Below are 11,974 nucleotides of genomic sequence, written 5' to 3' on the forward strand. Positions count from 1 at the left end.
TCATAACAATGATTGAAATGTTTTATACCAAATATAAGTTGCGGTGCACTCTTGTAGCAGTGTCCAACCCTTATTTTGGATATTTATATCTTATATAGGACAATAACTGCAAAGCGTCATTTCACATTCCTTTCCATGGCACAATCCTTGTTTGACAAGCCCCCGCCTAGATACCAAATGCGTGTGCAGTGAATCTGAACAATTTTAAAAACGTTTGAGGCATAAAGTACTGGTTTTGCATTTGTACTATACTTACCCTCAGAGACTAATTTTTTAATAAAAATTGTTCAAGGTAGTCTAACGTTAATCCTAATCATGATGTATCCTTCGTGCACTGCATATTTTACTCTATAGTTTGCAAAACTTTAAAGAATGCATAAGAACCCTTTCGCCAGTTTTCAGAGCAACGTTTGTATAGTCGCTTGATGCAGTTCCTTTTGATTTCATATTTTTTTAGAAAAATGTCATCCTTCTCTTATTTTAGTACATAATGCTACTATCCTAAAACTCCTGAAACAGGATTTCCATGTTAGTGTTAGTGTTAGTAGTGTTAGGTGTTAGTGGTCTATGCTATAAATTTTCATTACGGTTCTATAATAATAATTCATGTTTAGTATATAATTATACTAGGGCATATTACAAATTATATTTATATATATATGACGCAAACAGAGAAAGGGCAAGTATGAAACTGTTCTTAACTAATGTTGGCCACTTTCAGCCCCTGCCCGCCAAGGTACAGCACTGAACTCTTATCATGAAATTTCTTTGGAAGGTTTATGGTCTTGCACGACAGCCCAAAGAAATGGTTATAAAAATGTTATATTTTAAACGACCCACAAATAGGCGTTTTTTTTGTTGTTGTTGTTGTTTAAAAACGGTTATTTCAATCCATATAGTAAAAGATGTAATGTACCAAGACCTACTGAAGTGAGAGACCCATGAGATTAAGTACTGAATACTGACCTTTGTCAGCAAATACATACAGGTAGTACATTTGGCTTCAGCCGTCCCTAAAATTGTTTTGGTTAGTTGTGCATTCATTTAAGATCATGATGGGGCCTTCACAAACAAGAATTGCCCTTGTGAGGCCTCCGGGCCTCCCTTCTCTGCCTTCCCTCACCCCTTTTTTTTTCCTTTTCCCATTCCTTACCCCTTTCCTCTTACTGTCCCTCTTCTAGCTTCTGTGTCTCTTCCTTTCCCTCTCCTAGCTTCTGTGTCTCTTCCTTTCTCTCTCTTAGCTTCTGTGTCTCTTCCTTTCCCTCTCCTAGCTTCTGTCTCTTCCTTTCCCTCTCCTAGCTTCTGTGTCTCTTCCTTTCCCTCTCCTAGCTTCTGTGTCTCTTCCTTTCCCTCTCCTAGCTTCTTTCTCTCTTCCTTTCCCTCTCATAGTTTCTGTGTCTCTTCCTTTCCCTCTCCTAGCTTCTGTGTCTCTCCTTTCCCTCTCCTAGCTTCTGTGTCTCTTCCTTTCCCTCTCCTAGCTTCTGTGTCTCTTCCTTTCTCTCTCCTAGCTTCTGTGTCTCTTCCTTTCCCTCTCCTAGCTTCTGTCTCTTCCGTTTCCTCTCCTAGCTTCTGGTTCTCTTCCTTTCCCTCTCCTAACTTCTGTCTCTTCCTTTCCCTCTCCTAGCTTCTATGTCTCTTCCTTTCCCTCTCCTAGCTTCTGTGTCTCTTACTTTCCCTCTCGTAGCTTCTGTGTCTCTTCCTTTCCCTCTCCTAGCTTCTATGTCTCTTCCTTTCCCTCTCCTAGCTTCTGTGTCTCTCCTAGCTTCTGTGTCTCTTCCTTTCCCTCTCCTAGCTTCTGTGTCTCTTCCTTTCCCTCTCCTAGCTTCTGTGTCTCTTCCTTTCCCTCTCCTAGTTTCTGTGTCTCTTCCTTTCCCTCTCCTAGCTTCTGTGTCTCTTTCTTTCCCTCTCCTAGCTGTTGTGTCTCTTACTTTCCCTCTCCTACAACCCTTCTTTCAGAAGTTTTGTGGGTTTATTTTTCCTTGCTAGCCCGGCCTAGGATCTATTTTTTTCTTCTTCTTTTTTATCTTACTTCAGGTGTTCTTTTCCTTTCCCTCTCCTAGCTTCTGTGTCTCTTCCTTTCCCTCTCCTAGCTTCTGTCTCTTCCTTTCCCTCTCCTAGCTTCTGTGTCTCTTCCTTTCCCTCTCCTTGCTTCTGTGCCTCTTCCTTTCCCTCTCCTAGCTTCTATGTCTCTTCCTTTCCCTCTCCTAGCTTCTGTGTCTCTTACTTTCCCTCTCCTAGCTTCTGTGTCTCTTACTTTCCCTCTCCTAGCTTCTGTGTCTCTTACTTTCCCTCTCCTAGCTTCTGTGTCTCTTCCTTTCCCTCTCCTACAACCCTCTTTCAGAAGTTTTGTGGGTTTATTTTTCCTTGCTAGCCCGGCCTAGGATCTATTTTTTTCTTCTTTTTTATCTTACTTCAGGTGTTCTTTTTTCCCTATTCTCATATTCTATACTGTCTGCTTACTTTCCTATTCTGTATCTTTGCCTTATACTCCAAGATTTCCTCTCAGACTACCTAGATCTAGACTCCATGCCTATCCAGTGATGTTTTCTTTTTTTCTCATTCCTTCTTTTTCCACTCATTTTCCTCTGCCCTCAGCCTTGTCCCTGTTCCCTTTTACCTCGGGCTATTCCTTGTTTAACCTACATCCTGCCCTAAATCCTGGCCACGGGAAAGTATAAAGATCCTGGAGGACATACGACATACGGATCGGCTGTCACTCCCCATACTTTATGCCTTTTTTTCATGTTCACTCTGGCCATTAGATTGAGACTTGATTTAAATATTATCCATTTTAACGTAATTCTTTCATTTCTGTTGCAATGTTAACGTCTCCTTTTTTAATTATTTATCGGAGCTTTTAGAAGCTATTCTTATTCTTTTCTAGAGTGCCGCTTTTCTTTGATTTTAAATTTAATTTATTTGCTAAACATGCTTTTACTTTTCTTGTTTCTATAATGCATTTTCTTTTAGCTGCTCATTTTTGGTTATATTACCTTTTTCTTTTGGCTATTGAGCATTGATTTTATACCCCACATTATGTTTAGTGATATTTTTAATTATTTTAATGAATTTAGAGGGCTGCCTATGATTTTTTTTTTTTTGTGCAATGCTTCTGCCATAATTATTTTTTTGTTAGTTTTATCTTTTCAGTTTTATTATTTGTGATTTTTATAATTCAGTTTTACTTTTTACTACTTTTATAATGTGTTTTCTATCATTTTCCAAACAAATTGTATTGTAAATATTTGTTTTTATTCGAAACTTTGTATTTCTTTGTTTCCCCTCGCGTATAAAACGTGTGTTTTGTGTGTCCTCCATGGATCGTACAGTGAGATGGCGTCGAACCGGAGAAAAGGTTGTATCTAACCTCATGACTTGCCTTTGTGAAAGCTGGGTGTGAGTAGATAACTCAAGTATATGAGGGTTTTTTAAGGCATCACCACTCTACCTCATAGACGCCCACACTTCCTTGAAGGCTTATAAGGGAACCCAGATACTTTTTGTTTATTTTTTTTATGGGGTAAACAGGGCCCACCTGTCCAGGGCCTTATACTCTTAACCCGCTTCACAGGCAATATCACTTAGATAATGCATTCATGAGAGGCCCCCTCCCACAGATACCCTTACACCTTACTTAGGAAAGTGTGAAATGGCTATCTGCACGCAGTAGAGTATGTTACAGACTTAATTACCCGAAATCTCAGTTACTATAATGCTATATTCCTACTCAGTGCCATGTCCTAGGGGTATTTTTAAGAACATTTTGCCTGCAATATTGATGGTGTGAGTTCGAGGTAAGATGTACATTTCTTTTGTCGCGTAGTTGAAGAATCTTTAGATGTTGGCTTTGGAAATTAACTGAATACTTGTACACATCCCCACTTTTAACTAATTCAAGTTGACAGGTGAAAGAGATAAGTGTTAGTAGACTCTCATTTTAATAAATAATCATCATAAATATATTTAATAGGCGTAGGTAGGAGCTGGCTTGTATTCAGGGGCTGGGTTGTAAGCAGGCTTATACTCGGGGTATTGGGCCTCACCCTCGTAGCTGACCTCGGCCACATAACCGGAGTCACCATTGACAGTGTAAGCCACTTTCTGCAGACGACCGTCGGGAAGGAGAACGTAGTAAGAACCCTGAGTATCGTAGCCATCACGAGCCTCCTGGTGACCGAAGTCGTGATGTCATGATGTATCCCTCGTGCACTCCATATTTTACTCTATAGTTTGCAAAACTTTAAAGAATGCATAAGAACCCTTTCGCCAGTTTTCAGAGCAACGTTTGTATACGTCGCTTGATGCAGTTCCTTTTGATTTCATATTTTTTTAGAAAAATGTCATCCTTCTCTTATTTTAGTACATAATGCTACTATCCTAAAACTCCTGAAACAGGATTTCCATTCGGTGTTAGTGGTTCATGCTATAAATTTTCATTACGGTTCTGTAATAATAATTCATGTTTAGTATATAATTATACTAGGGCATATTACAAATTATATTTATATATATATGACGCAAACAGAGAAAGGGCAAGTATGAAACTGTTCTTAACTAATGTTGGCCACTTTCAGCCCCTGCCCGCCAAGGTACAGCACTGAACTCTTAATAATGAAATTTCTTTGCACAGGTAATATGTCTTGCCGACAGCCCAAAAGAAATGGTTAAAAAATTTATTAACGACCCAAATGGCTTTTGTGTTGTTGTTTTGTTTAAAAACGGTATTTCAATCCATATAATAAAAGATTAATGTACCAAACCTAGAATATGAGAGACCCATGAGATTAAGTACTGATACTGACTTTGTCAGCAATACTTATAGTAGTACATTTGGCCTCAAGTCCTTGTTTGTGTTGTGCATTCATTAAACAATGTGGGTAAAAAAGTTTTTTTTTTTTTTTTTTTTTTTTTTTTGTTTTTTTTTTTTTTTTTTTTTTTTTTTTTTTTTTTTTTTTTTTTTTTTTTTTTTTTTTTTTTTTTTTTTTTTTTTTTTTTTTTTCCCCTTTTTCCCAGCTTTCCCGTTTTTCTTCCTTTTTCCCCTTTTCCCCTCCCCGCTTTTTTTGTGTTTCCCCCCCCCCTTTTCCCCCCCCTAAGCCCTTTTTTTTGGGGTTCCCCCTCCCTTTTTCCCCCTTTTTCCCCCAGCTTTTTTTGGGGGGTTTCCCCTTTTCCCTTTTTTTTTCCCTTTTCCTAAACTTCTGTTGGGGGCCCCCCCCCCCTTTTCCCTTTTTTCCCCCTTCCCCCAGCCTTTTTTTTGGGGCTCCTTTTTCCTTTTTTTTCCCCCTTCCCTTTTCCCCCCTGGGGGTTTTTCCCCCTTTTTCCCTTTTTCCCCCCCTTTTAGCTTTCCCCGTTGGGCCCCCCCCTTTCCCCTTTTTTCCCCTTTCCAAACCCCTTTTTTTTCCCCCTTCCCTTTTTCCCCCCTCCCCGGGTTTTTTTTGTTGGGGCCCCCTTCCCCCCCCCTTTTTTTCCCTCTTCCCCAAATTTTTTTTTCCCCTTTCCCTTTTCCCCCCCTTTGCTTTTTCCCTTTAAATTTCCCCCTTTTTCCCTTTTTTTCCCCCTTTCCCCCGCCCTTTAGTTTGGGGTTTTTTTCCTTTTTCCCCCCTTTTTCCCCCAACCTTCAATTTTCCCCTTTTTTTCCCCTTTTTTTTTTTCCCCTCCCCACTTTTTGTGGGGCCCCCCCCCCTTTCCTTTTTTTTCTTTATAGCTTCCCCGTTTTGGGGCCCCCCTTTTCCTTTTTTACTCTCCCTAGCTTTTTTGTTTTTCTCCCCTTTCCCTTTTTTCCCCTTTTCCCCCCGCTTTTTTGGGGGCCCCCCCCCTTTCCCTTTTCCCCCCTGTTCCCCCTTAAACTTCCTTTTTTTCCCCCCCTCCCCTTTTTTTTCCCCCCCCCTGGTTTTTCCCGGGTTTCTTTTCCTTTTCCCCCCCCCCCTAAACCTTTTTTTTTTTGTTCCCCCTTTCCCTTTTCCCCCCCCCTAGCTTTTTTTTGGGTTCCCCCCCCCCCCCCTTTTCCCTTTTTTTTCCTTTTCCCCAGGGTTTTTTTGTTTTTCCCCTCCCCTTTTTTTTTTCCCTCCCTACCTTTCCTTTTTGGGGCCCCCCCCCCTTTCCCTTTTTTTTTCCCCCTCCCCCCCTTTGGGGGCCCTCCCTTTTCCCCTTTTTTTCCCCCCCCCCCTGCTTTCCCCGTGGGGCCCCCCCCCTTTTCCCCTTTTTTTTCCCCCTAGCTTTCCCGGTTTTCCCCCCCCTTTTTTTTTCCCTTCCCCCTAGCCCTTTTTTTTGGGCCCCCCCCCCCCCTCCCTTTTTTTCCCTTTTCCCCCGCTTTTTTTTGTGTCCCCCCTTTTTTCCCCCTTCCTTTAAACCTTTTTCTGTGTTCCCCCCCCTTTCCCTTTTTCCCCCCCCCCCCTAGCCCCCCCCCTTTTCTTCCCCTTTCCTTTCCCCCTTTCCCCGTTTTTTCCCCCCCCCCCCTCCCTTTTTTTTTTTCCCTTCCCCTTTGCCCCTTTTTTTTGGTCCCCTCCCTTTTTTTTCCCTCCCTGCCCTTTTTTTTTGTTTCCCCTCCTTTTTCCCTCCTTTTCCTTTGCTTCTTTTGGGCCCCCCCCCCCCCCTCCCCAAACCCCCCCCCTTTTTTTTTTCCCCCCTCCCTTTTTTTTTTCCTTGGTTTGTTTTTTTTTTCCTTTCTAGCTCCTTTGGGTCCCCCCCCCTTTTTTTTTTTTTTCCCCCCCTCCTAGAATTTTTTTTTCTGGGCCCCTTTCCCCCCTTTTTCCCCTTCCCCCAAATTTTTTTTTTCCTGGGGTCCCCCGTTTTTTTTCCCCCTTTTTTTTTTTCCCCGTAACCCCCCCCCCCTTTTTTTTTTTTTTGTTTTTTTCCCCCTAAGGGTTTTTTTTTCCCCTTTTTTCCCCTTCCCCCCCTCCCCAGGGTTTCCCCGTTTTTCCTTTCCCTTTTTCCCCCTTTCCTAATTTCCCCCCTTTTCCCCCCCCTCCCCCTTTCCCCTCTTTTTTTCCCGTTTTCCCCCCCCCTTTTTTTTTTTTCCCTTTTTTTCCCCTTTTTTCCCTAAACTTTTTTTCCCGTTTTCCCCTTTTTTTCCCTTTTTTTTTTGCCTTTCCTTTTTTTTAAACCCCCCCCTTTTTCCCCCCCTCCTACTTTCCCTTTTTTCCCCTTTTTCCCTTTTTTTTTTTTTCCCCCCCTTTGCTTCCTCTGGTTCCCCCCCTCCCTTTTTTACTTTTCCTAGCTTTTTTTTTTTTTAAAAAAACCCCCCTTTTTTTTTTTTCCCCTCCCCCCTGCTTTTTTTGTTCCCCCCCCCCCCCTTTTTTGGTTTTCCTTTCTACTTTTCTTTTGTCCCCCCCCCTTTTTTTTTTTTTTGTTTTTTTTTTTTCCCCCCCCCCTCTTTCCCCCCCCTTTTTTCCCTTTTTCCCCCCTTCCCCAGCTTTCTGTGGGTTTTCCCCCCCCCCCCTTTTCCCCCGGGGTTTTTAAATTTCCTTTTTCCCGTTCCCCTCCTTTCCCCTTTTTTTTCCCTTTTCCCCCTTTTTCCCTTTTCCCCCCTTTCCCCCCTAGCTTTTTTGTGTCCCCCCCCCTTTTCCCTTTTTCCTCTCCTAAAATTCCCCATTTTCCTTTCCTTCTTTCCCCCCTTTCCCCAGCCCCTTTCCCCGTTTGGGGCCCCCCCCTTTCCCCCCCCCCTTTTTCCTTTTTTTATTTCCCTTTTTCCCCCTTTTTCCCCCCTTTTTTTTTTTCTGTTCCCTTTTCCCTTTTTTCATTTTTTTTCCCAGCCTTTCCCCGTATTTCCTTTCCCCTTTTTTTTTCCCCCCCTTTTTCCCCCCTCTTTTCCCCCCGTTTGGGGGCCCCCCCCTTTTGGCCTTTTTTTTTTTTTTTTTTTTTTTTTGTTTCCCCCAAATACTTTTCCCCCCCTACTCTTTTCTCCCGTTTTTTTTTTTTTTTTTTTCCCTTCTTTTTTTCCCCATTTTACTTTCCCATGGGGATTTTTTTTTTTTCCTTCCCCTTTTTTTTTTTTCCTATAAAATTTTTTTTTCAAAGGAAATTGTTTTCCCTTTTTCCCCATATTTCCCCCGAAAACTTCCCCACTGTCCCCCCCCTTCCCTTAAATTTTTTTTTTTTTTCCCCGGGCCCCCCCCCCAGGGAAATTTTTTTTCCCTAAATTCCCCCCCATTTTTCTTTTCCTTATGCTTTCCCCCGATTTTCCCCTCCGAAACCCTTTCCCCCCCCCGGGCCCCAAAAACCTTCCCCTGGCCCCAATTTTTTTAAAAAGGGGGGTTTTTTTTTTTTTTTCCATTTTTTCCCCCTTTTTTTTTCCCCCTGGGGGCCCCCCCAAAACCCCTTTTTTTTTCCTGTTTTTTTTTTTTTTTTTTTTTTTTAAAACCCCCGTCCCTTTTTTCCCCCCTTCCCTTTGGGTTACATCCCCCCAACCCCAAAGTTAAAAAGGCCTTTGGAAAAAACCCAAAGACTTCCCCGGGGTTTTTGGGTTTTTTCCCCTTTTTCCAAAAATCCCCAAAGCCCCCCTTTCCCCCTTTTTTTTTTATTTTTTCCCCAAATTTTTTACCATTTTGGCCAAACCTTTGAATTTTTTTAACCTTTTTCCCATTTTTTTTAAAAATAATTTTAAAAATATAATAAAATTTTATAATATTATTATTTAATATAAATAAGGGGTTTTTTTTTTTTTTAATTTTTTTAAACCGGGGCCCCCCCCTTTTTTTTGAAAAATTTTTTTCCCCCCCCCCTTTATTTTGGGCCTTTTTTTTTTAATTTTTTAATTTTTTTTTTAAACCCCAGTTTTTTTTTGCTGTTTTTTTTTAATTTCTTTTTTTTTTTTTTGGTTTTTTCCTTTTTTAAACATTTTTTTAAAAGGGTTTTCATTTTTAGTTAAGGGGGCCCATTTAAAAACCCTTTTTTTTTTTTTTTTTTTTTTTAATTTTTTTTTTTTCGAATTTTTTTAATTAAAAAAATTTTTTTTTGCCCAATTTTTTTTCCCTTTTTTTGGGTTTTTTGCTATTGGAAGGGATTTTTATTTTTTTGCCGGTTTTTTTTTTTTTCTGTGGAAAATTTCCTTTGGGTTTTTTTTTTTTTATAGAAATTTTTTTAGAAGATTTTAATTAAGGGAAGGGTTTTTTTTTTTTTTTTTTTTTTTTTTTTGTTTTGTTACCTCCTTTTTTTAAATTTTAATTTAAATTTTAATTTTTAATTTTCCTTTTCAGTCCCCAATTTTTTTTTTGGGGATTTTTTTTAAAAATTTTTTTAAGGGGGAACATTTTTTAATTTTTTCCCCTTTAAATTGGGGGTTTTTTAAAAATTTTTTTTTTTAAAAAAACTTTGTTTTTTTTTGGGTTTTTTTTTTTTTTTTTTCAGAAAAATTTTTTGGGGGTTTTCCCCCTTTTCTTTTTCCCTTTCCGGGCCATTTAAAAGGGGATATTTTTTTTTTTGGGAAAATTTTAAATTTTAAAAAACCCCTTTTTTTTTTTTTTTTTTTTTTTTTTGGTTCCCTCCCCCTAAGTTTTTTTTCCAAATTAAAGGGTAAACGTTTTTTTTTTTTGGGAAACCCCCTTTTAATTTTTTCCCCCCTTTGTTTTTTTTGAAAAAAATCCCCCCTTGGGGTTTTTTTTGGGGAAATTTCCCAAAAAGATAAAATTTTTTTTAGTTATGGAAAAAAAAAATTAAAATTTTTAAAGCGGTTTTCCCCCCCCCCCCCTTCCCCCCTTCCCAAAGAAAGCCCCAAACTTTTTCCCCTTTAAAGGGGTTTTTTTTTTTAAGGGGAAAACAGAAAAAATACCTTTTTTTTTTAAAATTTTTTTTTTTTTCCCCTTGGGGTTTTTAAAACCCGGGGGGCCCCCCCATCCCAAAACCCTTTTTTCTTTCCCCCCAACCCCCGCCTTTTTCCCGGGGCCCCCCCATTCCCCCGGGTTTTTTTAAACCCCTTTTTAAAGGAAAGGCCTTTTTTTCCCCAAAAAATTAAAACCAAATTTTAAAATTTCTAAAATTTTTTTTTTTTTTCCCCCAAACCGGGAGGGAAAATCCTTTTAAAAAGGGTTTTTTGGGGGCCCAAATTTTTTCCCCTTTTTTTTAAGTTTAAAGGGGGGGGGTTAATTTTTTCCCCAAACCCCTTTTTTTGGGGAATTTTTTAAAATCAAAACCCCCTTTTTTTTAAATATTGAATCTAAAGGGGAGGGGGCAAATTTTTTTTTTTTTTTTTTTTTTTGTTTTTTTTTTTTTTTGTTTTTTTTTAAAACCGCCTTTTTGGAAAATTTTTTTTTTTGGGCCCCCCCCTGTTAAAGGTTTTTTTTTAAAAGGGAAAAGTTTTTTTTTACCCTGTTTTTTGGGCCTGAAAAGGAAATTTTTTTTTTTTTTTTTTTTGTGCCAATTTTTTTTTTCCCCCCCCCTGTTTTTTTTTTTTTTTTTAATAGGAAAAAATTCCCTCCCCCCCCCCCCCTTTTTGGGTTTTTAAAAGTTTTTTTGAAATTTTTTTTTTTTTTGGGGGCCCCCGATTTTTCTTTTTTCCCCCTTTTTTTTAAATTTTTTATTTTTTAAACCCCCCTAAAATTTTTTTCCTTTTGGGTTTTTTTTTTTTAAATTAAATTTTTTTATTAAATTAAAAAATTTAAATTAAAATTTTTAATTAATTAAATTTTTTAAATTTTTTTTTTATGGGTATTTTTTTTTAATTCCCCCCCGTCCCCCCCAGTTTTTTTTGGGGTTTTTTTGGTTTTTTTTTTTTTTTTTTCCATATTCCCCTAATTTTTCTTCTTCCTTTCTTTTTCCCCAATTTTCCTTCTCCGAAATTCCCTCTGCCCAAAACCTAAGACTCCCATGCCTATGTATGGTTTTATTTTTTTTTTTTTTTCCATTCCTTTTTTTTCCTCTGCCCCCAAAGCCCTTGTTTTTCCTGTTCGTTTTAAACTCTGTCCTTTTCCCTTTTTTCCCTTAGATTAAAATCCTGCACCAAATTTATGAAGATCCTGGAAGACCATAACGACATTCGGATTGGCTGTCACTCCCCACATTCTAATGCCTTTCCCCCCTTTTTGATATTCAACTTTGACCATTAGGCAAACATTTATTTCGTAACTGTCCCATTTTTTAATATATATATATATATATATATATATATAATATTATATATTAATAAAACTAGGCTTTTCCTTTTTTTTTTTTTTTTGTTTTTTAAAACCCGGGGCCCCCTTTTTTAGAAGTTTTGCCCCCCCCCTTTATTTGCTTTTTTTTATTATTTGATTTATTTAATTTCTCAGTTTTTGTTTGCTGTTTTCTATACTTTTTTTTTTTTGTCTTCCTTGATCATTTTAAGGTTTTCATTTTAGTTAAGCCGATCAAAATCCCTGTTTTTTTTTTTTTTTAATTTTTTTTTTTGATTCTTAATTACAAATGTTTTTTTGCACATTTACCTTTTTTTGTTTTTTGCTATTGGAGCATTGATCTTGCCGTTATGTTCTGTGATTTCCTTCGTTTTATTTATATGATCTTTTGAAGATTGAATTAATGAAGTTTTATATTATGTTGTAAAATTTTCTTGTTCATTATTATTTTATTTTATTTGAATTCCTTTCAGTCTCATTATTTTTGTGATTTTTATAATTAAGTGAACATTTTTTATTATCCTTGTATTGTGTTTTTATAATTTTTTTTTTAAAACAACTTTTTTTTGATTTTTTTTTTTTTTTTTACAGAAATTTTTGTTATTCCTTTGCTTTTTCCCTTTCCGCCTATATAAAGGGGGAGTATTTTTTCCTGGGAATAAATTAAGACCGTTTTTTTTGGTTTTTTTTTTTTGTGTTCCCTCCATGATCTTACATTAGGATAGCGGGTTGGACCTTTAATTTTGCCTTAGTTGTGAAAGTCTTTTGAAAAAAATCTTTTGGGTTTGTTTTTTGTGAAATTTCTACAAGACCCTCACACGTTGGGTTTTTGGGAAATATATGAAAAAAAAATGTATCCATTTTAAGGTCACAAATTTCCTCCCAGTCCAAAT

Source organism: Penaeus monodon, chromosome 3 (genome assembly GCF_015228065.2).
Source record: "Penaeus monodon isolate SGIC_2016 chromosome 3, NSTDA_Pmon_1, whole genome shotgun sequence".
NCBI lineage: Eukaryota > Metazoa > Arthropoda > Malacostraca > Decapoda > Penaeidae > Penaeus > Penaeus monodon.